The following is a 25,856-nucleotide window of genomic DNA, read 5'->3' as shown; positions in this document are numbered from 1 at the left end:
AGATGAGGAAACAGGCTCGGAGACTGAAATCGCCTGCCCAGTGTTAGCAAGTGGCAGAGCTGAGTGAGTGCAGACCCTGAGCTCCAGGATCCACAGGCTGCCCACAGTATCCTGGAGAGCAGCCCCTCAGAGGCTGCAGACAGATTTCCCCCAGGGCTGCAGGCCCCGCCTCCAGGGTCCGATTTAATTGGTGGGGTGGGCTGTCTTTCTAAGCTGCTCCGGCTCCCACCTGGGCAGGGGCTGAGAACCCCTGGCCAGCCAACCCTCACTCTGCAATGGGGAAACTGGTTCGGAGAGGGAGGGGACACGCCGGAGATCTCCCTGCACGTTGTGGGAGGGGGAGCCTGTGATCTGAAGTCCGGTCCCCTGACTTCTGCGTCGTGGGCTTAGTGCACCGTCCACGCAGCCAGCCGCCCACGGTGCAGATGTGGGCAGGAGAGTGAGGCAGACAGGCGCAGGGAAGCTAGAACAGTACGCAGCCAGATGACACACAGGCCCAGCCATTCCTGACTCATGGCCACCCATCCTGTGACTCCACCCACCGCCAATGTCCCCACCCTGGCTTCTACCCCACAGCCCACTGCAGCCACCACAGTCACCTCCCATTTCGGACCAGAAAGCCACAGAGGGAGGAAGAAGCAGTGGGGCCCCACCCAGGGCTGGGTGGGAAACCCAGACTACCCCGAGCTGGGGGCGGGGGGCAGGACAGCTCTGGGACACGCAGAGGAAGCCGCACTGGTGCTGACCCCTGCCCCTCCCTGCAGTACTGCATGCTCCCAGCCTGCGCTAGCCCCCGCCCTGTGGACACGGGTCTACAGGAGGAAAACTGAGGCCTGCAGAGCCCAGCGGGCACTGACACCCACCTGGGCCTACTTCCTCAGCCACGTGACTCCCCACACCTGGATGAGCATGCCAGGCTGTCCCACCGCCAGTTCCTCTCTCTGAGAATGCACTACCCCTCCGTCCAAGAACCTTTCATGGCTCCCGCTGTCTACAAGGTTCAGTTCTAACACTTCAGCCTCATATTCAAAGCCCCAGTCTGACTTCGACCTATAACCTTCCCCTACACGTCTGTGTCTCAACCTCTGTGAACTTGATGCCTGGAATGCCCTGGTCCGTGTGGCCTGACACACTGGGAAAGAAATTAAATCACCTGGGGCCACAGGGGTTCAGACCCCGTTCCCAAGGTCTCCAGGACTCCTCACATCCTTATGACACTGGCTCTGAAAGGCAGATGGTGTCACCGCCCACAGGGAGGAACTTGGGTGCTGGGACCTATGGTCTCCCTGTTGCTGATAAACTTTCAGCTGGCCCACGAGCTCAGGGTGGCGCTGAGTCTGTGTTAACCATCCAAAGTCATGGAGACTTGGGTCTACTCACCTTGGTGTCCTGGCTCTCCCCTTCGGCCCCTTTGGGAAAACAGCTGATCCTGGGCTTCAGCCCCGGCTGACACTAAGCTGGGTTTGGGCTGGGGGCTGCCCAGGGGAGGTGTCATGGTCAGACATGCTGCATAGGTGTGGGGGCCAGCTGCCCAGTGCTAAGCCTAGTGTAACCATCCTGGGCAGGTCGATTCACCTCTCTGTGTCTCAGTTTCCTACTCTGTGGGCAACAGGAGGAGTGACCTCCCGGGGTTGCTGTGATGACCACGAACTTCTGTAGGGAAGTATGAGAGCAGCCCATCCACGAGGTGCTGTCCTAGCGTTTGGAGCATGAAGTATTACTACCCTGGTCCTCCCTGCACCTTAGGCTCAACACCACAACCCAAGGAAAATGCAGACCCTGCCCCTTAGCACTGCTCCCTCCAGCCCCAGCCACAGGCCTGCTAACCTGGCCCACATGCCTAATGGCAGCAGAGGGCTCTCCGACGCCCCGCCTCCAGCTCCGGAGGAGGGAGAAAGGAAGGCTCCTTCCTGGGCAGAGATACCCAGCTTTGCCCGTGTTGTCAGCGATGGAATGACCCAGAGAGGGGCCATGCCAGCATCACCCTGTCTGCCACAGACACTCCGGCAGGCACCCATGTCTCTCTCCCTGCTCGGGGGTCATCATAGACAAAGCGCCTTTGGCTGGGATGCGTGACAGGAGCCTGTCTGGGCAGTTAATCCCAAACCTGGTTGTCCTTATAGGATACAAAACTCGCCCCACCCCACCCCTTTATCCATGGGGGGCTCGCAGCTGGGCCGAGCTGCTTTCCCTGACCTTTCTTTCTACAGATGAGGCCAGAGGGGTTGAGTGACTCGCTCAAGGGACCAGCAAGCTGGTGGTAGATCCTAGGCCCCAAACCTTGTTCTCTGGGCTCCCAGGCCTAGCCCCAGTAAGAGCTTCTCTCTCCAGGCCCATACAGGTGCCTGGCTGTCTGGGAGAAGATAAGTCATCAGCATGTGCGGGGTGAGGAATGGGTGTGGGCCCAGAGCTTCCACCAGCGGGAGGGGGTCAGCACAGGTCAAGGGCAGGGCAGCCCAGAGCTGAGGTCCCGCTTCCTCTCTCAAGAGGGCATGATTCCTGGCAGCAGCTCCCACGGGAAATAGTAGAAGCGCCACCCTTGGGAACAAGGGGTGGGACGGGGGTGCGTGGGCAGGGTTTCCTGTTGTGGGGGCGGTGGCCACTTGCTGAGGCCCAGTGACCTGTGTGGCTGTGGCCCTGGGGCCAGGCCAGCATTGGGTTTCGCCTCATCCCTGGCTCAGACCCAGTTCCCCTGAGTCCCATCCTCCAGGCCCGCCCTGGCTTCCTGTCCCATAGGTCCCACCCAGCCCGGGAGGCAGGGAGGGCCCTGTGGAGTCTCCTCAGAGGTGCCAAAGTTTTCTGGAGCAGGACTGGGCAGGTCGCCCTGGCCTGCTCGGTGGCCTCTGACCTCTGATCTCGACCTTCAGTGCTGTTTCCTAGCAGGAGACGTTGGCAGAAGTACCACTGGGGTGTTTTCCTAGTAACTCACAACTTCAGACACAGCTGAGCAGGATCAGCCCCCAGCCCGCCCCAAGCATTCGGATCACTGCTCCCCAGCTCTGGGCAGAGGGGCAGGTCATTTCTGAGCTGTGCCGAAGGGACCAGGAAAAGGGGAGAAGCTGAAGCGGGACCCATCTCAGGCCTCCCAGGCAGGACTTCTAGTGGCCAGAGGAGAGCGGCTGTGTGGCAGGTCCTGCAGAGGGTGCATCCCAGCCGGGCAGCACAGCCCCACCCCAGGGACAAGGTGACATCAAACCCTCAGAGCAAGACCCCTTCATCCCCCGCAGCTTCGCATGCCTGGGTCCTTAAAGGGCCAGCAGTCTGGGTGAGATGGAAGCTTGGTCCAGGGTGCTGTGGGGCCACCATGGTCTGCACCTCAGGAGCTGGGGCTCACCTGTCCTCCAGTGGGGAGATGCCAGGAGTGGACCGGCTGGGGGCCCGGCCCAGTGAGAGGGAGAGGCCCTCCCCTGCTTTCCTAGGGCACAGGAGGTCGTGGCAGCTCAGGTCTCTCTCAGGGCTGCTCTGGAAACAGGTGCCTCTAAAAGCAACTCCCCGGGAGAGCAGGACCCTTCCAGCTGCCTGGGGGCCCACCACGGACAAAAGCCTCTCGTGGCTCAGTTTGGGGGATGAGTGCAGATGGGAGATGATTTGGTGCTGAATGGGCTGATCTTGTCTGAGAGCACCCCAGGGACCGGGGCAGAGCTGGGGTTCAGGGCTCCCGCCTGTACCATGGGCTCCTCAAGGACCTCCCCATGAAGGCTGACAGCCAAACTCACAGCAGTCCCCGGGGCCATGCTGGGAAGGCGGGGCTGCCCAGTGCAGGACCTGCCCACACTACTCCAATCAAACAGGCCTGGGCTGCCTGCAGACTCTGCTGAGCTTCTGCCTGGAGGGAGCAACTCTTGAGAGGAGCTCAGTCAGGAGGCTGAAGGCCTGAAGTGAGCAGGGTGGACCATGAGCCAGACTTCAGCCCTGCTAGGCGGCTAGGGCACACGTTACCAGGAAGAGTTTCTAAGATAGCCATGTGCAGTATTGAGCCTCTCGACCCTGGGGGCATGCAAGGCCAGGCTAGGACACACAGGCCTAGGCAGCCTTCTGGAATGCTAGCCCAGTAGCTTATAGCCACCCCAGGCCAGAATCCACATTTCGTCATGGGTGGCAGGATGGCTGGCCTGTGTCACCAGCTCAGCCACTGGCCAACAGCTCCACCCCTTTTCTGTATGGGAGCTTCCCAGCTGGAACAGCCTTGAGCTCAGGAGCCAAGCCAGGGAGAATACCCTCAAATCTATCACAAGCGAGACCAGGTCTTTCCGTGCTCTATGTGCCCTGATGTCAGCTCTCTGAGCCCCTCATCCTGGGTACCTGGTGTGCTCAGACACCAGCCTATCTGGGGAAAAGTATGCCCAAGCTTCCCAAGAACCCAGGACAGCCTGTGGGGTCTGTTGAACCCGACCTCCACTCCACGATGGCTCCTCTCCCGGGCCTCACCTTAGCCTGGACCCGCAGCCCTGGCGATGCTGCTTGATGTAGCCTTGGCGAGGCACATGTGTCTCACTGAGCACAGGCCCGGCACAGACTTGGCTGCCAGGAATGGTTTGTCAAAGAAGGAGAGGGGGACGCACAGACACATGGTGGGCCCTCAGAAGCAGGGACCCAAAGGCCACTACAGCCCCCTCCTCCACCAGGCCTGAGGGGCACTGTGCCCTCTACAGCTAAGCCACGCCATACAGGCCAGGCAAACCTGGAGGAAGGCAGAAGGACACCTGCCACGTCTCCTGGGGCTCTGCTGCCCAGAGGGGCTTGGGAAGGCCCCAGAGTCTCTGGGCTCTGCTGTTGTCTGTTGTGGAAGCCTGGCTCCAGCTCCCACTGCTCTGGAGAAGGGGCCCCTGGGACCCGAAACCCAGCTGCTCAGCCTACAAGGGACTCAGTGACATCTCTCCCCCTTGCCTGCCATCCCCTACCCAGCTCTGGGGGTATGCGGTAAGGCCGATCTGCCTTAGGACCAGGGTCTTTGCTCTATGAAAAATGGTCCTGCCCCTCCGACAGGAGGAAAGCATGTCAGAGGTATGGGATTCTGACAACCCTACGCCCCTGCCCAGCACAGGTCCTGGCACACAGTAGGTGCCCCATCTGTTGACTTGAGCAGAGGCCTGCTGGACACATGAGGGAAGGCCTGACGTGGGCTTTCCTGCCAAGGGGTCAAGGCTCAGCAGCCACTCCGGGGAACACGACAGCCAGTGGCCATGTCCACACGTGCCCCTCTCTCTGGCCAGCACTCTGCCTCTTCCAGCTCCCCTTGGACAGAGAGTACCTGCCCTCTCTGTTGCAGGGCTGGGAGGGTTCTCTGTAGTCAGCAAGTCTAATACCTTTTCTTGACAGGTGGAGGTGGGGAGGGCCAGGGAGAGCAGGGGATCAGAGCAGGGCCAGGCCCAGGCCAGGCCTCCTCACACCGAATCCAGAGGCCCAAGAACTGCATGTCTGGCTGAGGGCTGCCCTCTGTCCCCGCGATCTTCATGTCGCCACCCATGCCAGTGTGGCCCCCTCCCCTGGCTCCATGTCTTAGCTGCCTGGCTACAGCCAGCCTGAACTGCTTACTTAAACAAACAGGGAAAGTGGCCATGTGACTGGCTAAGGTTTCCTAGACCAGGGACACACACACACACACACACACACACACACACGCACACGCACACGCACACGCACACGCACGCACACACACGCACACTCGCTGCAGGTCAGGTGGCCATGTGGCCCAGCAGGGCAGGGACTGGGCCGGCTCAGGTTTCTTGTCTCTGAAGGACAAGTGATCGGCCTGCCTTTCCTCACCCAAAAGAATGCCTTCTCCAAACACTTGTTTTCTGCTTCCTGGACGCGCCAGGGACGTGCTGGATGGGAACAGGGGGGAGTGCGGGGAGAAGCGGGGGGGGGGGGGGGGAGTGGAGGGAAGGACACACGCCTCCCGGCCCTCGGTCCGGTGTTTTCCTTCCGCCCTCCCCACCCAGAGGGCAGATGCCTGCTGGGAAACTGTGGCAGCCCAGCGGCTATCGGCTCTCACGCAGGGAGAATCCAGAGCCCAGAACTCACATGTGGGGCAGGAGGGGAGCCGAGGTTTATCTCCGAGGGAGACAGAGACAGGCCTGTCAAGGCTTTGTACCCGGAGCAGCGGTTTGGCAGCTGGACTCCACGGCCCAGCCCCAGGCGTCCAGGGAACAAGGAAGGTAGAGAAGGGAGCTTAGTCCAACCTGGCAGGAGCCCGCCTGCCTTCAGTCTGCTGTTTGGGGAAGGTCTGCCATGTGACTGGCTAAGGTTTCCTAGACCAGGGTCTTGAGGACTGCTCTCGCTTTGGGGGAGGTCTATGCCTCAGATGCCCCCACAGACTGGCAGCCTGTTATCACAGCCCTGAGGTGAGCCTCTGAAAGGAGAAGGAACCCACCTCTCCTGGCAGGCAGGGCTGAGACCTGTTCCAGGTGGACCATGCACCAGCTCTGTGGGGGGCATCTGAGTGGCTTCCATCCCGACCCTAGCAGCAGTGCTACAGAGGCAGGGCAGGAGGAAGTGAGGGGCACAGCCAGAGTTCTCAAATAAGAACCAAGCCCCTCTTCTATGCTCTCTCACCACAGCCCTATGAGGTGGTCATGTCATCACCCCATTTACAGATGGGGGATCAGCAACCTGACAGCCACGGTTGGTAAGGGTTGGATCAGGAGCTGCACCCAGAGTGTCCAGCCCTAGCGTCCACGTTCCTACCAGTTCCCAGCGTACCAGAGGCTGGCGCCTGGCCAGGGCTGGGCACAGAGCTCTAAGCAGGTGCCCAGGACCAGGCCCTCATTCTCCAGGGATGCACACCAGCCAGCCCCACCTCCTCCTCCGTCTGTCCCACCACTCGGAGCAGCCCTGGCACGTAGCTTTGTGAAGGGCTCTAGGATAGAAGAGGAAGAGGCGGAGACATAAAGGAGAAGAAAATGTGGGGAAGGGGAGACCGTGGGGGTACAAACAAGGATGGAGAGAGAAAGAGAGAGCCAGGGTGCGGTGGGAGATAGTGGAGGAAAATCGGAAGTGGAAGAACAGCAAGAGTGAGAGAGAGAAAGAGTGACAGAGAAATGGGGAGAGAAGACAGGAGAAACAACACTGAGAAAGAGGGCAGGAAGGAGAGGGGCAGGGAAAACAAAGCCAGAGAGAACAGAGGCGAACAGAAGGGAAGAAGGGGCAGCTGGGCGAGAGGAAGAAGGGAAGGAAGGAAGGAAGGAAGGAGGGGAGGAGGGAGATGACCCACAGGGAAGGGCCAGAGGATGAAGCGAGCAGGAGTGAAGGAGAAAGACAGACAGGCAGAGGGCGGTCAGGGCAGGAGAGGGCCTTGGTACAGGGAGAGACAGAGAGAAAGCACAGCCGCCCACCGAACATTAAATACCTAACAGGAGATGACAAATCAAATGGGAATTACTGCGGTAAAAACATAATTAGAAACTTGATTGAAGTTAAACAGAATTTACATAACACTGCAAATTAACTTTACACGGAAAGTATTCACGGGGAAGGCAATGAAAAGGCATTTCATTAGTAATCTATATTTAAACAATAGGCACAATGGAGCCTTCAGAGGAGGAACTCGGTGCCTTCAATCTGAGCGAATGCCAAAGGCCAGGGGGGAACAGAAGGCAGTGGGTGCCCCAAGAGGAAGCGGGCGGGGTCCAGGTCGGTGGGGGTGGGTGGACACAGTAAGCCAGATCCGATTCTGGTGTAGGTTCTGCCCTTGACTTGCTGTGTGGCCATGGCCAAGTGTCTGACCTTCTCTGGCCCTCTGTTTCCTCATCTGCAAAATGAGGAAGCTGGAGAGCTGGTTTACATGAAGGTGCCCGCAAGGCCGGATACTGCAGAAGAGCCCGGGAGATGGCAGCGGGCAAGAGTGCTTAGGATCCACACAGACCCAGTTCACAGCTCCACCCCCCCGCCCCCCCCCCTCCAATTAGCCCTGGCGTCATGCAGGCTTCTTCCTCTCTGGCCCTGATTTACCCATCTGTTCAATGGGGACAAGTCCACTCCTGCCCAACGTCACACAGGCAGGGGGAGGACTTAGGGAGCTATCGGTGGGGGCAAGCTTAAAGAAAAGTGAGTCTATGGCACAGGATTACGTGTCCCATCCGAGGGGCACACTAATGAGATTACAGGGCAGCCTGCCATGGAGCACGCCTCATCCGAGCAGCTTCCCTCAGCTCCCCCAGTCCCCGAAGCAGCCAGAGGCAGCTGTCCCTGAGGGACTCAGGGGTCACAAAGTCCCTGCTGGGCTCCCTCCTAGTCTCAGTGTGGAGAAGTCTCCCAAGCCTCCCCCTCACTCCAGTCCCATCAGCCTCTGGGCTGGTCCATGCCCCTGCAAACTCCTGGCGGTGTGGTGTGCTCCTCCCCACCCTCATCCCACTTGGAGCTCCGCGCTGAGCACTCGCCCATCCTATCCTCAAGGCTGGTTCAGGGACAGGGATCTCTCCGCAGCCTCTCTGAACGAGCCGGGCCCCTCTCTCCACTGAGAGCTGAGTGCTAGGTGAGAAACACAGCAGACGCACAAGGTGGACGCCTTCCCCCCACCCCCAAACGCACACACCTGCCCGCCAAAGGCAGAGCGCTCGGCTGCTCCAACTGCGGCTCTGCCGGGCACTCACAGTGCAGGAAGTTTCTACCGTTTCTTTTAAGATAAAGGATCCAGACAGTGCTTAGGGGTCCAGTAGGGAGGTGCTGGGTGCCCTTCCCCTACAGGCAGCCACCTCTAGAGCCAGTGTTTTCAGACAAGCACTCCAGGCAAGGGGGAGGCCTCAGGGGCCCAAGAGCCCCAGAGGAGAGGGAGGAGGCCAGGAGAGGGAGGGGAAGCTTCTTAAAAGAAAGTGCAAAGTATGCAGACATCAGGGCAAGAGGTTCGGCTAAGCCCTAGGAATGCCCGCCAGAGTGACAGGGAGGGTCCCGCACATGGGCGAACCCACAGCCCAGCCGGACACCCATGAGCCTGGGCCCCTGTGTGGCCAGGTGTGGAGGGGGAAGCTGCTCTGGTCCCTTCTCCCTCTCTACCACCTCTCTCCACACATGGCTCATTTTATTGAGGCCTCTGAGCCTTTGTTAATGCTGTTCCCTCTGCCTGAGGCATCCTTTCCCTATTTGCCAGCAAAATCTTCCCCATCCATGAAGAGCCCACTGTCTCAGTCCTTCTCCCACCCTGGCTACACCTTCTCCATCTGCTTACTGCTCCCCCCTCCTTCCCTCCCTCTAGGGCAGTAGTTCTCAACCTTCTGGCCCTTTAAATACAGTTCCTCATGTTGTGACCCAACCATAAAATTATTTTCGTTGCTACTTCATAACTGTAATGTTGCTACTGTTATGAATCGTAATGTAAATATCTGATATGCAGGATGGTCTTAGGCGACCCCTGTGAAAGGGTCGTTCGACCGCCAAAGGGGTCGCGACCCACAGGTTGAGAACCGCTGCTCTAGGGGCTGGGTGCCCGGTGACAGTGACACAGACTCAGGCTGTGGTCTGCTCTAGCTCCATTCCCTCCCGCAACAGCACCCATGCACGACAGCTACCACATATGTATCTCCAGTCGGGACGCACGCTGCCTCCCAGACTCATCCATCCGACTGCCTGCTCAACCCTTCCCCTTGGAAGTCTCAAAGCCATCACACACGCAACTTGTCTAAACACAGCTCCTCGCTTCCTTCAGCCTCCCCTGCCGGCAGCCCTGGCTGAGTAACCGACCGTCTCTGCTCTGCCAGCGCTCCAGGCTCACACCCAAGAGCCTTCCTCCACTCTCCCCCCCTTCTCTCATCCTCTACCTCGAATCCACCGGCCGCAAGATCTTTAAAGTATATTCAGACTTCGATGGCTTCCCATCCACCTCTCCCCCTACCACCGCCACCCCTGCCTGGATGTGGCCCACAGCCCCCCAGCCATCTCCGGGCTCCCCTCTTGCCCGTCTACATGAGTGGGTCCCCCAGGGTCTCTCTGCCTTCTCCTTCTACCCCCCACTTCACTCCAGCCTCATGACTACTCCACCACTCCCCTGAGCACCCCAAGTGCACCCAGCCCCTACCTCCTTGGGTTCAGGTCTCCATTCCAATGCACCCGGTCAGAGGCCTCCCTTGACCATCCTTTATCAAAGATCACTTTCCTCCACCTGCAAACTCTGTTACTTTACTCAGTTAACTTCCCTTCTTAAAATTTAGCACCGCCGGACATGTTACATATAGCGTTCGGAGTATTTCCTGTCCATTTCTGCTCATGGGAATGGAAGCGCCATGAGGAAAGGGAATTTTGTCCGTTTTATTCCCTGCTGTCTCCAAAACACCAAGCAGTTCTCAGCACGAGACTTTCCCAGGAAACATTTGGGGGCGTGAATAAGTGAACAGCCACTTCCCCGGGAAGCCTTCCCCGACTGCCTGCCTGCAGAGCCCGCACAGGGCCCTCCCCGTGCGGGCAGGCACTACGCAGGCCTTGCGCACGGAGCTGGTGGAGGTGGGTCTGGCTCTGGGGTCAGGTGTCCCCCTCCATCGCTGACTGCTCTTTTTCAGGGCAGGGCTGGATCTGATCGTCTTCAAAAGCCAGCCCTTAGCGTGGGCCAGGCCTGGGGTGAGAGCGGTGAGTGAATGATGAGTAAACGGATGGTTAGAAGAGTGGGTGGATGGGTAGATGAGCAGATGGACAGATGAAGGAGTACATGGAAGGGTGGTTGGATGGGAGGATGGAGAGATAGCTAGATGTCTAGGTGAGTGGATAAGCGATGGGTGGATGGACAGGTCCACCACAGGCACACAGGTAAGACTGGCGGTTGCGTGGGATCGATAGCTGGACTTCTCTGGGGAGGACAGGCCAGGCCAGTGCAGTGCAGGGAAAGTGTAGAAGCTGACATGGCAAATGGGATACAGCAGAGCTGCTCCGATGTGGCCAGAGCTGGCTGCGGACCCTTGGCAAGCCCATTAACTTCCCTGTGCCTTGGTCTTGTGGTCTAAAAATACAGATAACAATCCTTACGCAGAGAAATCCCTTTGGAGCTTAAATGCTACCACAGCCACAGCTCCAGTGAGACGCCTCTCAGCCAAGTCTGCATTGGGAACCCACTTCTCAAGCCCTGATGGCCCTGCTGACCTCGTGGTCTCAATGCTACCCCCCGCCCCCCCGCCCCCCCCCGAGCCAGGACCCCTGATTCAGCGTTCTCAAGAATTAGGGGACCCGTTTTAAAGATGGACACACTGAAGCCCAGCAGCACTTTGTGCTGGACACACAGGAGTTGCAAGAAGCCGGCAGCCTGGGTCAGGAAAGGCTGGAGGGAAAGACTGGCCACCCCCGCCGCTGGCCAGATCTCAGGAGAAGGTGGCAGTGGCCTGGGCACCAGGGCACCGGGGATCTGGTGTTACCTTTCTAGGTCTGGCAGCGGAGTGACGGACCTCGGCTCTTTTCACACCCCTCGCAGCATTGGTCTGTCGCCAACGGCCTCCTCCTCGTCCTGGGGACACAAGAGAGACGGACACGTGTGAGCGGCCAGGGACAAAGACAGCCGTCCACGGCCTCCCTCCTCTGCTCCCACCACTGGGCCACTTAGGTAGCTCCCCAGCCTGCACACGCCAACAAGCCAACGCCTCCTAGGAGGCGTCTTAAAAATGTGTTAAATGTATCTGTTTTGCTTCTTCTGGGGCTCAGGGGCTGTGTGCTGTCTCTTTCTTCCTGGTGAGAAAAGCAGAGAGCTGCGGCCCCCCTGTGCGCCCGGGCAGGGGGACAGAAGTGGCGGGTATTTTTAGCGGCCTAAGAGCCCTGCAGTGTTCCCCTCGCTGGGCCTGCCTGGCTCCGGGGAATTATCTCACACGGCCGGCAGCCACTTCCAAAGCCGCTCTGTGACCCCTGCCTGAATTCCTTCCTCATTATGAATTGCTCACCAGACCTCTGACCAACACTCGGAGCCATTTTATGTGCGCGCACCTCCCCGCAGAACCGGCTCGCGGTCCGTCTCCCCCGCGTGCAGGCCAGACGGTTTGCTTACAGCTGACAGGAAGCTCAGAACCAGAGTTTAAAACAGAGAAGAGCCTTGGCCATTATTCATGTTGCGTTCTCCGAACTTCAGGTCCTCGCTGAGTCCTATCTGAACAATGACTTAATATTTATCTTTACTTCAACTCACTTTTTTTTTTTTTAAGCTCCAATCTGGTCTTGTCCAAAGCAATCATATCCGTGAAATAGCTGGTTTGATAGGCTAGGTATATATTTCTAATACACCTTAATAAATATTTAACTAAGGAAACAAAAATATACGCTCTTTCGGGCACTAATTCTAGAAACTTTTCACAGGTTCCCTGAGTTCCGAAGGCCAAGCTCAGGCAGACTCACTATTGTTTATCGACCCTCTTCTGTGCGGAAGGAGAGAGGCATGGGAGGGGTGCTTGGTTGACAGGACCCCAGAATTAGTGAGCAAATAAGGCCACGGGAGGGGAGGGGGCCGAGCCAGCGAGCATGCAGTGTTTAACACTGTCCTTTCTTCCCACCGCTGGGCGAGACCATTTACCCAACGTGAGCTCTGCTGTGAGAACCCAGGCATTGGGCACCAGGCCTTGTGAGCAATTTGGCCCCGGGAGGGGATGACCCAGCGCAGGACGCCAGGCCGTGCAGGGCTGCCGAGGGTCCGAGGCGCATCTCTCCCAGGTCCTCGGAGGCCTCTGGCTCCCCTTGCCCCTTTCCTTCCGACTCCCCCCGGCCGGAGTTGGTCAGCGGGGGCTGGAAGTCTAATCCCCTCTCTGGTTCGATTCAGAAGCACAGAATGCAGTCCTGCCCTCAGCCCCTGGGGTGGTCTCTGGCTCCCTATGTGCCTGGGCCCCCTGGGTGGGCCTTCAGGGGTAGATCCTAGTGACCCCAGAGGCCCCACTCGGGAGTCTCAGGCCTCGCTGAACTTCTCTGACTCCTCTGGCTCTGCCCACGGCTGGAGACCCCAGCTGGGCCCCTCTGCGGAGAACAGGATGTGGTATCAGGAGGTGAAAGAGAGTGTGGGGTCGGGGTGGGGAGTGGCCTCGGGACGAGACTTCCTGAAGCCAGATCGGTTTACCACAGTCAGTTGGGCCCAGGACGGCACAGCTGTGAGTTATAAATGTCCCTGTCAGAGCCCGGGGACAAGAGGCCCTGCTGCCAGTGGAGGCGCCAGGGCCCACGGCACCACTCCTCCGGGGGCCTCCCAGCCAAGGGCCCACCCTCCCGGAGGCCCTCCCCAAGGGCCCAGCCCTCGGACTCTGGGCTCTCTTGCCTCCTATCTCTGAGATGCAAGGTGAAGGGGCCTAATACCGCACCCTCTGCCCACTCCTCGCCCCTCCAGCTACAGCAAGAGCTCTGAGGGCAGGGGCCATCCTGGGCCTCCACCAGGCACTAAACCCGGGGCTCGGCACACAGCCAGCCACCCTGGTGGCAGCCTCAGGGGCAACTGTTCCAACTCAGCAACCCGCTCCCCATGGCCCCAACGGCCCCTGTGCCTGCCCACGGGGCACACACAAGATGGGAAGCAGGGAGGAGGGAGTGGACAGGGCCCCTGCCTACAGCGCAAGGGCAGGGACCCCTGCACATCTGGGGTCTCCTCCAGGAGACCTTCCCTGAGGTCCCATTCTCTTCGCCTGCCCCCTCAGGCTTCCTCAGCCTGGGCTGCAGGCTGTGTCTGGGGTGCTCGGAGACAGGCTGTCTATAGAGAGGCTATGTCCCTCTAGCTCCGAGGCCCAGGTGCTGAAAGCCGGCAGACCAGCGCCAGCCCTGAAAATACAATAATGGTAGCAGAAATAAGCAGGTCCAGGTGGGAAGGACCTGAAGCTTACACTATTCTGGAGGCCCTCTTTAGAAATATACATAAAATCACAACTAAATATTTAGAATGAGAAAGTAAATGACAACGAATTCCCAGAGCCTTGGGAATCCTGGTCCCTTTCAACTGCTACCGGCAATGCTTACCCAGAAACACCTCCCAGCAACCTGCCCTCCCACCTGGCACCCACCGCAGCTGCCAGGAGAACGCCCACCCTGGCCACGCAGTGCAGGGGAGGGGCTTGGAGGCTGAGGCTCCATGGTGACCCGGTATGTCCACCCCTAACCAATGAGAGTGCTGAAACCGATGACAAACGCGGGACCTAACATTATAGACCTTTATCTGGTAGTGTTTGACGTACTTATGTGAATTAACTCAATCTAACCACAACCTAAGAGGTAGGTACTATGCCCATTTTAACAGATGAGAATACAGACACAGAAAGGTTAAGAAAGCAGCCCAAGGTCACACAGCTAGGATATGGCCCAGACAGCCTGGCCTCGGTGCTGTTAGGAACCCCCGACCACGCCTCCTCACTGCTGCTCTGGAGGCCCGTGAGAGTGTCCGTCTCTCAAGGCTCCACCAGCAGCAGCCACCAAGGGCCGAAGCGGGTTAAGCCCCCTCTGATTAAACCATTCCTCCATTCACACAAATGCTTACAGACCCCGCACCGAGATCTTGATAATATAAGGCCTCCTGCTGGCCTTGCTCTGCACAGGGCATGCTGGGGTCCTCTCTAGGGGAAGAAGTGGACACCACCTTGATGTTCTGAGGCTGGGGGTGTCCTAGAGGTGGGTTGAACAGCCTCAACGGGACCCCCACCCGGGGTGGGGTGCGGGTTTGCTGAAGGCCCTGCAGCGTGCGGTTCAACGCTCTCATTTTACCAAGAAGAAAAGGGTGGCTTGGAGAAGTGACTGGTCAAGGGGTCACCCAGCGAGTGGTGGCACCATGTGAGGTCTGAGGCTAGTCTCCACGGGGGTGGGGCAGGTCGCCGGCAGCCTGGGGGTGGCCAAGGCCAGGCACTGGTGGGCCAGGCTGGCCAGGCAGCAGAGGGAGGAGGCAGCTGCCTTTTGGCCTCCTCGGAGCAGTGCCTTTGTTTTCTCTCTTTGTTTTCCATCTGCCCAGCCCCCGTGGCCTTCCCGGCTTCCCCTGATTGTGTGCAGGGCGATAAAAGGGCAGATGAGCGGGAGATCTCTGGCGGCAGTGGGGTCACCTCGCACAGACACAGTGGCGGCGGGCGGGCGGGTGGCCGAGGGGGGCCCTGGGCGGGTCATCGGGCTCACCACCAGCTGCACTGAGTGCTCCTCTCCAGGGCGCGCTGCCCCTGGCCCCGAGGCCCCTCCCATCAACCCTGGAAGGAAAGTATGACAGTCTGCAACTTACAGAGAAGGAGCCGGAGGTTCCAGACAGCACAGCCTGACCTCTGGGGTTTCCATCGGGCCATGCCGACCCCGGCCCTGACCGCTTTGGCAGCCCAGGTGACAGACACCTGGCCTAGTCAAAGCCATTTTCCCTTTACGTCTAAAACCGGCCATTTCAGACTGTTCAGGAGGAAGAGAGAAGAAGGCCAGTCAGGGACTCGCCCACCGATGCCCGGGGAGCTGGGCCAGCCAGGGAGTCCCCGAAAAGTCACTCATCTGCCCCTGGTCACAGGGGTGAGATGCAGCAGTCCGAGGACTTCCTGGCTTCTCCGAAACAGAGCCCCATTTAAACTGACTCTGAAAGCCAATGATTTCTCTGTGGGGGGCTAATTCCTGCTGATTGCAGGGCCGAGGGGAGGAGGGCATGACCCAGGGGGACTGTCATCCTGGGTAGGGGCTGGGGCAGTGGTGGCCTGCAGACCAGGCCAGGGACTGGCCAACCCTGCCCTGGGGTCCCTCTGCTGCCCCTGGCCTCCCCCACCTGCTCTCCTGACCTGATGCTCTCAGACCCTCCGACTTCAGGTACTAGATCCTGTCAGCCACATCCTGTGTTCCACCTCAATTATTTACATACTGTTATTTAAATCATGGCAAACCAACCACTTTCTTTTTAGACCAATGGCAGACCAATGCAATATAGTCTGTACAATTATGGGTTTAATGTGTTAATTATGTTTTTTTTTTTCTAATTCACATGAAAATACATAGTGTTAAGACCTGGAATCCAGAGCATTGCATCCATGCTGATGTCCACTGTGCCCAGGCCCGGGCTGGTGCGGCCGGGGAGTGAGGCTTGGAAAGGGAGCTGTGGAAGCAGAGCCCTCAGCCGGACGGGGAAGTGGGAGGAAGCGGAGGTTTCCAGAAGGGTGTATGAGAGGTTCGGTGTGCGCCATGGGCTTTGACCAGGCTGCCTCTTCCCCCCACTTGGGCTGGAGTTTGGCCCAGATATGTCTCTAGCTGCAGATACAGCCACCGCCCTGCAAATTCCTCCTGACAGCGCTCCATACAGTGGGGCAAGCGCTGGAGGGGTGGCCCAAACACGTGGCCAGGGGTCTGTCTCCACCACTGCCTTTCTGGGCGGTGCTGGGCCTCTCTGAGCCTCAGTGTCTCCATCTGTACAGAAACCGTGCGTGAACCGAAGGTTCCTCCCTGCTCTATCAGTCAGACCGCGCCCCCCCGAACCCGGCCAACACGCCTGGTTCTGGTGATCCCCGAGCCTCGGACAGGCCCTCGAACAACCCTCGGGGACCTCCCTGACCCTCTCTCTTCTAACACCTGATTGGAGGCCTCGAGTGGTGTCTGGGGTGAGAAGGGGAGACAGGGCCGTCCTGTGCGATAGCTATAAGATTAGATAATCAGCTAATTACCAGCAAATTAGCATCCCGTCTTAACATAGAACAAATACAGTATTTACGTAAAAGTTGTTAGGAGTTTCTCTCTTTTTAATTAGCAGAAATAAATGCAAAATGAATGGTAATTAGGCAGCTGATGGATGCGGTAGTACAATTATGCCTACAGCAGTGCCCCAGTCCTTACATGCTGCGGCTGCATGCTCCTGAGGAATCAGAGGAGCCTATTTATATAGTTTATTTATAAAACAAAGTTAGCAGGAACAGAGGGAAGAGGCCTGGGCACTGCTGGGGGAAGGGTCTGCGCAGCAGGGCAGGGCCCTGGGAGGAGAGGGAGCGTCAGTGCCCAAGGAACGGGGGGCTGGGCTGCTTAACGTTGGCCTGAGACAGTGCCCCACCACGGCCCCCACGTGTGTCTATTTCAGGCCCCACATGTGTCGCTGAGAATGACTTCCCTGGCAGGAAGTAGGCTGGAGTGGTGTGGAGGAGCTGGGAGCAGCTGTTCCATGCACTCCTGTCTTTCTCTTTCCCTCCCCCTGGTCCCCATTCCTCTCTTCTTTGCTGGCCCTATTTCTTCACTGAGCACTTCTCTATGCTGTACCCTGATGCATATTCTTCTAGAATGTTCTCCCTTTCCTCCAGGAACTCAAGGGGACCCAGGTCTCAGAGCAATGCACCACCCAACAGTGCTATTAATGGTTAAGTTCCAGACCAGTGGAGCACCCAGTGGGAGTATATGGGCAGGAGTCCTGAGAGGAGGCAGCCCAAGAGTTGGGTTTGGAAGGATGTGTAGAAGTTTCCTGAGGTGGGAGGTAGCCAAAGAACCTACGTATGCAAAGGCGGGGAGGTAGCAACTAGCATCCTGAGACTGTAGCAAAGAGCACCAGGGGTGTGGAGGCTGAATAAGCAGGGTCTCACTGTGAGGGGTCCGGATGCCAAGCTAAGGATTTGGACTGGATCCTAGAAGGCGTGGAAAGGTCCGCACGGAGGGAATGGAGCACCCTTCCCGCACACAGCTCTTTCCTAGCTTCCCCTCCCCCACGCGCAGAGCCAGGAGAGGGCCAGGTCGCAGGCCATTAGAGGCAGCTGGTATAACTCAGCAGAGCAGGCATGGAGCAGGAGGCTAACCTGATTAGGAGGGACAGGAGTTTGTCTGTGGGGGAGGGTAACTGCGGGGGCGGGGGGGGGGGCGCAAAGGAAAGGGGGGTATGCTGGGCCACTGGATCTCCTGAGTGAGGGGCCTATCTCCCCTAGAACAGAGCCCCCAGCCCTGCCCTGCCCCCAACTCTGACTGCTGGGGGAGGGGAGCAGCACTCCCTGAAAGCCGCCCCCCCCCCCCCCCCCCCGCTTCCGGCTCAAACCCCTGCTCCACCAGTGCCAAGTGGTGTGACCTTGAAGAGCCACTCCCAACTCCAGGCCACACATTCCCGTCTCTAAAACAAAGGCCTGAATTAGAATTCCTGAGAGGCAGTGGCAAATTCAACCCACAGTCCTAGCCCATACAGCAGGGGTTCTCAACCTGTGGGTCGCGACCCTTTTGGGGTCGAACGACCCTTTCACAGGGGTCGCCTAAGACCATCAGAAAACATATATAATTACATATTGTTTTTGTGATTAATCACTATGCTTTAATTATGTTCAATTTGTAACAATGGAATTGGGGGTCACCACAACATGAGGAACTGTATTAAAGGGTCGCGGCATTAGGAAGGTTGAGAACCACTGCCGTACAGTTTCTTAACACCCTGTGACTTTTACGGGTTTAGGTGAGGCGGGCACTTTCCAGCGTGCCAGTCCCTGCCAAGCCCTCCTGCCCTGCCCCAGCCCAGCTCACAGGCTGCGTGGCAGGCTGCAGGCTCGGAGCTGAGACCCCTGCACAATGACCCACATGGCAATCTGGGCTCAGCAGATAGAAGCTCGGGGTGGGGAAGGGGGGGGAGAAAGTCTGGTAGTAAGAGGAGCTTCCCTGTGGGACAGATGGGAGCACAAAGGCCGCACTCAGGCCCCCAGCTCCCAGCGCTGGTCTGAGCACCAGCAGCCCTTTCCCAATCAAGTGGCTGCCCTTGACTCAGGCTGCCCGCCTCTAAATTGGGAACCAAAACACCTGCCCGCCCAAGCTCTGGGGTCATTAAAAAGCTCCCACAGGTCCTGACTCCTGGCAGTGATCTGAAAGGCAAAGCCCTGCCTAGCGGTTTAGCCTTGACTTTGATGGCAGAGGTTCCCAAGGATTTCACAGAGGGAAGTTCCCGCTCCCCAGTACAGGCAGTTCTCTCACCTCCGGAACCGCCCCTTTAAAAGAGCAGTGACGGGCAGCCCGTCAAGGTCTGGAATGAGAGCTGCTGTCACTCTCAGGACCGGCTCTGAACTTGTAAGGAGGACAAAGATCACAGGGCACCACTTCTCTGCCCTGTAAGTTGTGCTCCTGCCTTCGGCCAAAATCAATAAAAATCTCCACTGTGACTGTTTCACCAGCACAAGGGCAGGCCCTTGCGAGGACATTCCACCGCTGCAGCCCCCCTCTGTCACACAGCCTCGCCCCCTGCAAGCAGCGGTGCCGTGGGGTGGGGGTGGGTGGTGACAGGGACAGTGCACGGGCGGGTGGGTGGGTGAGGGGCCCTGCAGAACCGCTCTAAGTGCCTCTCCAAAGACAAGCCCGGTGCTATTCATCAACTGGTTTTCAGGGCTGTGAGAAATCAATGGCATTTGTGCTGCAAACTCATCATTAGGACAGGAAAAACTCTGCAATGGAATTGATTTGTTTAAATATAATAACACAATTTAACAGAGAACGGTGGGGGTGGGGAAAGGGCCGGGTCAAACAAAACGAGGAGCGACAGCTCAGAGGCCCCGAAAAGAAGCAGCCTTGAAACACCTTCCTCCAGAGAGGCCCAACCCAGCGCTGCCCCCGCCCCCCCGCCCCAAACCCCTGAATCCAGGAGGCCAGAGTGGACACGTGCTGTGACCTGGTGCAAGGTGGCTCAGGCCTGGCTTCAGAAATGCCCCTCAACGGCCTTCAGATGAGCCCGCAGGCCCGGCCAGTCATTGCTGTGTTGTTCTCGGAAGTGACTTGGGCTCGGTGAACATCGGTTCAACCCAACTCTCCTTAGGCACCTGCTGTTCGACTGTTGTCTAGGCATTTGTGAGAGGCCGGAGAAACAGATAGTGAATCCTGGCCCCAGACCCAAAGGCATTCCGTGGGGCTGCGGGGTAAGGCGGGTGACAACAGGAGGCCAGGAGGGCTAGTCTTCCTGAGGTTTTAGGAAATGTGGGGGAGGGTTCAGTCACTGAGAGGCAAGAAGATGGTGAGACCTGAATGCCAGGAGAGGATACGGGCGCTAAGTGGCACACAGAGCCAGAGATGGTTAAGGTGTCAAACCAACCGTCAGGTGTGGGGGTGAGTGAGACAGAGGTGTCAAGGGCTAAGGACAAAGAGGGACAGTGGGGGGCAGAAATGGAGGGTCCCAATATCCAGGAGACACCCACTTGCAGGCGGCCCTCACTTCTTGGATATGGGACCTGCCTACGCTGATAATGATGACGATGATCATGATGAGAGCTGACTTTATTAATCCTCAAATGTCCCAGGACCCTGGGAACACTTACCATGCATCATTTCATGGAATCTCAGCATCCTGTGGCCGAGGACTATTGTTACCCACATTTCACATGTCACCACTGAGGCTCAGAGACGTTCAGTGACTGCCTGAGGTCACACAGCTAGTAAGGGATGAAGCTGGGGTAAGACCCCAGCGCCTGTGCACTAACCACTGCATATCCTGCCCCGATGGGGGCTTGGCCTCCTGTGAGTTGGGGAGACAGATGGCTCCTGCCCTCCCCTCCAGGAGCCGCGGCATGAGATGCACCGGACAGTTTAAGGCGAAGTCTGAGGAACGGCATGGAGTGGTCCTTGCATCAGGCTGGTCTCCTGGTCACAGTGGGCTCAGCGCTGCAGCCTAGGTGAGGCTGGCACATGGGACAAGCTGGGTGGGCACTCAGGGTACATACGCTGCAACCTCACATGTGACCTCTTCCATCTGCCCACTCTGCCCCTGGGGAGAAAAGCTATGAGCTAGGCCCTGGAAAGGCAGGTCTGGAGAGAAGACGCCCAGGCACAGAGGGAGGGCCAGGAAGGCTCAGACCTCGTCTGAGGGTGGCGGTGGCAGCCTGCAGCCTGAGGAAGGACTGGCAGCTTTGGGCTGCCTCACTGAGCTAAGAGGGCCTTAATGGCAGCCTCCGAGTCTGTACTTTATTCCTGATGAGAGGGAAGTCATGGGGGGCAGTGGAGGGCTGGGAAGGGTTCAGTCATTGAGAGGCAAGAAGATGGTGAGACCTGAATGCCAGGAGAGGATACGGGCGCTAAGTGGCACACAGAGCCAGAGATGGTTAAGGTGTCAAACCAACTGTCAGGTGTGGGGGTGAGGGAGACAGAGGTGTCAAGGGCGACTCAGGCATCTCCCCAGCCGCTTCCCTGACCCCGTACCTGTGTGAGTCAATATGGATTGACCAGGGCCCCAAGGAGCACTGGCCCCTCCCCCAGAAAGCCCTGCCCCTGGCGGGGGGAGGGCACTGCTGGCTAGCAGGCTGCCACCAAGTCCGCTCTGTCCCCCTGCTGACCTTTCTCCTTTGTCAGCGGCGCTCTCCATCAATGCGCCGGAAGGGCCAGTGCAACCTCTCCAGGCTGCCCAGCGGGCTGGGGGCGGGGCTCAGCCCGCCTTCTCTCCTTTAAGGACTGTCCAGCATCTCTAGAAGGCAGGGAGCAGAGGTGCCAAAGCTCTCGGTGCACATGGCAAGACTGAGGACTGGTGAGCACAGCCCAGGACGCACTGGACATGACCCATGCCCTCCAGTTGGCGAGGGTGATGGAGCTGGAGGAGGGATCTAGGAGGTGCGGGAGGGGGCCCAGCCCAGAATGCAGCAGCCAGCCCTGTAGCCAAGGATGGGGCCAGGTTCAGCGGGCTTAGGCCCTCTGGTGGGCCTGGAACAGAGAGGTCTCCAGGATGTGGAACTTCCAGCTCTGAGACCGGATGGGCCCAGGCAAACCCAGACGGCTGGTCACCTGGCAGGGCTCTGAGATAGGTTTTCAGTTGTACCACTTTCAGACTGGGTGCCCTCTCTGTGCCTCGGCTCCCTCATCTGGAACACGGAGCTTACAGGTGGGCCTTTCATACGGTTGCCATGAAGATTAAATAATGTATGTAAAGGGCTTAGCATCTCACACTAATACAGTCAACAAATGGCAGGCGGCCACTGTTCCTGCCACCGTCTGCTACTGTTGCTGCTGCAGGACCGGCTAACTCACCCCAAGTGCTCACCCCGTGGGAGACCCCCTTCCAAGCACAGTATGTACGTTCCTAATTTACTCTCACAATGCTTATGGGGTACGGGCCACTAATGATCCCACTTTCAGATGGGAAACTTTCAGACGGGGTGTGGAGGGGTGTGGAGGGGCTGACCCGCTGGCCCCAGTTCTCAGAGTGGGCGAGTTCAGAAAACTATCTCCATTTCTCCTGGGCTAACCCCACAGCCAGGGGCAGGTAGGCCAATGTCAACACAGTTCAGGTCACACTGACCCAGGGCAAGAACTGGACAAACACAGGGCGGCAGGGGTCGCAGGCCACTCTGGAGGTGCAGGGAATGGGCAGACCTTCCCCTCCTGGTTCAAACACATCAACCAAATGTATTAGGTTTTCAGGCCTATTTGCCCAGCAAGAGAAAGGCAAGCCACAAGAGGCACTGGGCCTCCTACTGCCGCATGGGCCCAGCTCTTTGGATCTGGCTGTTTCTGCACATGACCTCATTTCACTCCTGCAGTAACACTCCAAGGTCAAGCTGCTCTCCTCAGAGATGAGGCTATGGAGGCTAAGGTCGCACAGCGGGATTTAAACGTATCCAGCCCCCAAACCCGGGCTCCTCCGCACAGCTCGTGTGACAGGAAGGCACCCAGCGTAAGGACAGGGGCCACGACTATACACTTGTGTGGGGCACGGTACAGGACTCAAGGTGAGTGCTAGATAACTCTGAGGGGGCGAGCCATAGTCTCCCCTCCCCTTAGAGTCCCTGTAACCCAGGAAAAACTCCAGCAGCTCAAGGAAGGAGGGGTCCAAGCACCCGGGGGCGGGTGTCCAGCCTGGCAGGGTACTGCCACCCAGGAGAAAAGAGGATGGGTGCCAGCGTTCAGGCAGGAGCCCTGGGGAGCAGGTGGGCTTACACGGACCCCTCTTCAGTCTCAGGAGTTGAGCATACAATGCCACTGCTGTCCCAACTCCTAGGAAGTCCCCAGCACAGGAACGATAGGCTCAAAAGCAACCCGCTTCCAGCACCCAGGAAAAAGGTGGCCGGGGCCAGCAGGCGCGGGCTGGGCAGGGGCCCCAGGAAGCTGGGCCCAGTTATTTTTAGCAGAGGGAGGAGCACCCCCCCCCCCTAGGTAAATGTCAGTGCCACTGGCAGGCCCAGCTAATTAAAGTGGCTGGAGCCGAGGGGCAGAGACAGTGACTTGGCCCTCTGCCTCCAGCTCCTCGACCCCCTAAAGCTCTCCCTCCACCTCCTCTTGCCAGGCCCTTCCCCCCACCCCCCGTCCCCTATCTGGGGGCCTGAGCAAGACACACTGGCTCAGTCTCAGAAGGAGCTGGACCCACGGCCTGGAGTCCTGGGCTTGAGTCTTGGCTTGGTGAGTGTCTCTGGGCAAGTCCCATGTGTCTTCTCGGACTCTACTTTCCTCCTCTGGAAAATGGGCTCCTGCTAAGCCCACCGGATATTACAAGGGTCGTGACAGGAGCTGGGGTCACGAAGAGGCTCAGCCTGAGGGCGGCATGTCCTCCCTGCTGTGGTGAGGTTGCAATATTATTCCAGAAAAGAGGTCCGGGCTTCCCAAGTGGGGGACGGGCCTGAGCTGACTGCTGGGAGGATTTGCGCAATACCGGGGACTGGGAATCCAAGAGCCTGTGGCTGCCACTCTCCTGACAGGAGAGGGTGACAGAGAGGCTGCTGCAAATACAACCTGGGCTGAGCCCAGAGCCATGGGAGGGCCCGCACCCAGACGGGCGCCAGGCACCCTACGGCCCACAGCAGATCACAAGCCTGACACAGCAAGAAGGGCTCAAAGGGTCGCCTCCTCTCGATTGGGCGCTAAGCCCTGGGGAGGGCCACCTACTCCCTCTCTTCCCCAGAAGCAGGAAGGAGAGGGGAAGCCTACCTCTCAGCACTAAGTTTCTTAGCCCATAGGTGGGTCTGCCCCAGGGGCTGATATTCCCTTTATCTTTATTGGGGAGACTCCTGGCAGACCTCCCAAGTTTGAGGTCAACTCTCCCAGCCAGAGATGCCCTGGGTCTAGCAGCAGTGTCCTGGGCCAGCTGTCCAGCTCTGGCGGAAGGAAAAAAGCCCAGGATCCTGGTGCCTGCTCAAGCCCTCCCCGAAGGCTGACCTTCCACCGAAGCACTGCCTCGCTGTGGCTCCAAGGTGCCTGAATTCCCAGGGAGATCCAAGGGAAGCTGAGGCACAGAAGTGGGTCAGTGATCAGCTCAGGGACATTTAGCAAGTCAGAAGCAAAGTACAAAACACTTCCTCCTCCTTCTGCCATCTGGCCTCTAGGGGGCATCTCCAGCCTCATTCCTCCACGGCCCAGTCTCAGCCCCACTGATTTGCCCCAAGTATGCCCAGATGGTAGGTCCCTTTGCATGGAATGTTTTCAGTTTACAGTCACATTCATTCTTCAGGGCCCAGCTGAAGGCCCACCTACTCCCGAAAGCCCTCCCTGCCCTCTAGTCACTCAAAGCACCGGGACACTAGTCCCTGATGCCAAAGATCAGCAGCCTCCCAGACTCAGGCCGCGGGGCAGCCGCTGGGCACGGTGAAGGGACTGACCAGGAATGCGGATGGCCCTCTTCCCCAAGTCCACTTTCCTTCCTCACCCCCTTGCATCTTGTCAGCTTTCAAATGGGCCCTGACTCCAGAGCATTCTCTCTGCTGTGGCCTCAGGCCGGCAGCCTCCAGGCCTCTTAGGCTCCCAAGGTAAACAGATGGGAGGAGAAGCCCTAATGGTGGCAGGCTCAGCAGGAGGTGGTGATTACAGGAGGTGGAATACAAACCAGGAGAAACAGAGCCAGGCCTGCTCTCCCAGGTCCCTGCCCCTCTGGGGTCAGTCCTGCCTTTCTGTAAACGGGTGCCCCAAGGCTAGGTCACTTCTGCTGCAGCGGCTACACTCACCATGCATCCCCTGCATTGGAGCAGTGAGGTCAGCTGAAAGCCTGGGAGCGCCACGCTGGGAGGCGCTGGGATGCACCCTCCTATCTCTGAACCTCAGTTTCCCCATCTGAGGCTCAGAGGGGTTGGGCCAGATAATTTCTAAAGACTCCCAAAGGCGGCCAGGATGCGATGATTCAAATAAAGATGCCGCCCTTGCAGCCCCACCCAGTGTCTGCTCCCTTCCTGCAAGGTCACAGAGGCTTTGGCCCCGGGACCCAGGGCAGGGGCGTGGCTGTCCTCAAACTCCAGAGCTCAGTTGAGTCTGGTGAGCAAACACCAGTGGGAGGGAAGCATCGGCCGCCATGAGTAACACCAAAGGAACCCTTCAAGGTGTAGTTTGCCAACCCTCCCAGTCCGACTTGTCCTTGTAAAGCCCCTCGGGCGGCCAAGGTAAGGGGTCCCGCGAGTGCACATGCAGCCACGCACACTACACAGGTGAACACAGACACTCCACAAGGAGCCCCTTGGACTCTGTGGGAGCCAGGGGAGGGAGTCTCAGCCCTGGGAAGGATGCCTCCTGCTTGGCCTGCTCGCCTCCTGCACATGCCGTGATGATGCTGTATGACCCTGAGCTAGTTTCTGGGCCTCTCTGTCCCTGTTATACCACTGAACAGATTCATCCATGTCTCCCTTCCAACCCCAGCCCTAGTCTGAGGTCAGGCCGATATCAGACAGGGGCACAGACAGTGGCAATAGAGGGTGGCACCTGGGCTCCACCCTGGGCAGCTTCATAGTTCAGCATTTTAGAAGACTGGCTTTTCCTCTGATAAAAAGCTCCAGCCTTTGGTCCCGGAGAGACCCCAGAAGAGGCAGGGTGCTGGAAAGGGCCTCGGCCAGCTAGAGTAGACAAGCCCCCAGCCCTGCTCCTCCACAGTCTCTGGGTGAGCTATGAGCCCCAGCTCTTGGGCAGAGTCCAGCTCTCTCTTCCCAGCCTTCACAGAGGAGCTGCCGCTGCTCTATAGCCTCCTTTTATGCAGAGACCTCAGGAAGACCCTTCACCTCCACTCTACTGTGTAGGGATCCAGCCCCCTCCTCCAGGCAGTCTCCCCTGCTTGCCTCCTTCAGCATCAGGGAAGAGCTGATCCTCTCAGCTCCTACTGCCTT

The 25,856-nt window shown here is 58.4% G+C and overlaps 1 protein-coding gene across 9 annotated transcripts in view; it reads right to left on the bottom strand.

Annotated features, from left to right (window-relative positions):
* Window positions 1-25,856, bottom strand: part of ZMIZ1 (zinc finger MIZ-type containing 1) — a 221,228-nt gene that overhangs the window by 146,501 nt on the left and 48,871 nt on the right. For 7 of the 9 annotated variants that reach the window (XM_036337244.1, XM_036337252.1, XM_036337251.1 and 4 more), the window contains exon 3: window positions 11,331-11,419. The exons of the other annotated variants lie outside the window; for them this stretch is intronic. The gene's annotated coding sequence lies outside the window, so the exon portion shown is untranslated. The remainder of the gene's footprint in view (window positions 1-11,330; window positions 11,420-25,856) is intronic. 9 annotated transcript variants of the gene reach the window in all.

Source organism: Myotis myotis, unplaced genomic scaffold, assembly GCF_014108235.1.
Source record: "Myotis myotis isolate mMyoMyo1 unplaced genomic scaffold, mMyoMyo1.p scaffold_m19_p_15, whole genome shotgun sequence".
In the NCBI taxonomy this organism is placed as follows: domain Eukaryota; kingdom Metazoa; phylum Chordata; class Mammalia; order Chiroptera; family Vespertilionidae; genus Myotis; species Myotis myotis.
This window is presented reverse-complemented; position numbering and strand designations above follow the sequence as displayed.